The sequence below is a fragment of the Pundamilia nyererei genome, unplaced genomic scaffold (genome assembly GCF_000239375.1).
Source record: "Pundamilia nyererei isolate P.nyererei 1_Seehausen unplaced genomic scaffold, PunNye1.0 scaffold06555, whole genome shotgun sequence".
NCBI classification, from domain to species: domain Eukaryota; kingdom Metazoa; phylum Chordata; class Actinopteri; order Cichliformes; family Cichlidae; genus Pundamilia; species Pundamilia nyererei.
Genome location: NW_005193956.1, coordinates 1 through 1139, shown reverse-complemented (window position 1 = coordinate 1139; position 1139 = coordinate 1). Strand labels below are relative to the sequence as shown.

At 40.1% G+C, this 1139-nt stretch overlaps 1 long non-coding RNA gene across 1 annotated transcript; it reads right to left on the bottom strand.

Annotated features, from left to right (window-relative positions):
* Positions 1-43: 43 nt before the first annotated feature.
* Positions 44-1131, bottom strand: LOC102207144 (uncharacterized). Its single transcript, XR_312655.1, has 3 exons — positions 986-1131; positions 257-339; positions 44-97 (listed from the first exon to the last, which is right to left on the bottom strand). It is a non-coding gene; the product is annotated as an uncharacterized LOC102207144 (long non-coding RNA).
* Between the last annotated feature and the right edge of the window lie 8 nt (positions 1132-1139).

Here is a 1139-nt window from a genome sequence, read left to right as displayed (position 1 = left end):
GCAAAAAACAGTAAAAGATTACATGTTCTTAAAATATCACTTACTCATATTCTGCCGCTTTCTGTAAAGGACTGCTTTCATGTTGAAGTTCCCATGGCTCAAACAAACAAACAAACGCACGCACGCACGCACGCACGCACGCACACACACACAAAATGTATTTCACATATAACTATTAACTGTTTTACTGAACTGAGGCAAATGGTGGTGGCTAAACAACAAGAAAACTCTATAAAAAAATTTAAATTGTACTTACCAGTGTATCAGCAAGATCAAACTCAGAGGGCCTTTTAATAACAATCTCTGGGTCAGAGTCAGACAAGTCTGAGTTTTCTCCAACTATAAAACATGAAAACAAATCAAGCTAAGCTAACTAAATTCATACTAATGTATGAAACTTTATTTGATCATCAATAATAGATTAATACGAAAGGCATAAAGTTAGCATTGAAAACTCATGACTCAGTAGATCCAAAAATGGCTGAATTTCATGTTTCCAGGAAGAAACATAACATATACAAGCTAATTTAGGGAGCAATGGTGGCAGAGGAGTTAAAAGCCCACCCTGTAGTCAAAAGGTTGAAGGTTTGAGCCCTGCTCAGTCTGTCGCAGTCGTTGTGTCCTTGGGCAAGACACTTCACCCTCCATGCCAGGTGGTGGTAGTGGGAGGGATAGGTGGCATCTGTGTACAGCAGCCTTGCTTCAGTCAGTGAGTCCCAGGATAGTTGTGTCCACATTGTAGCTAATCACCAGCAGTGTGTGAATGTGTGTGGGTGAATGACTGGTTTTGTTGTGAGGTGTCTTGGGGGGGTTGTAGAACCCTAGAAGGTGCTATATCAAATACAGGCCATTCACCATTTTAATGTAGGTATGCTATTGACTTGGGTGCTTTATGCGTAATGTTATCATTTCACAATTTCAAAATTAGCAGTTGTTGAAACTAATGGAATGTGTGTCAAAATCCAAACAAACATTAGCAGCTTACCATCTTCAAAGTCACTCTTCAAGCAGATGAAAACAGTGATTCTTTGATAAGGCTTGCCAACTTCAGCCTTATAAGCCTCAAGTGTAAATGGTCTTTGTGTTCCAGGGACAGTAATGACCTCAGTGCCATCCGGATACAGAAGAAGGAAAGGTCC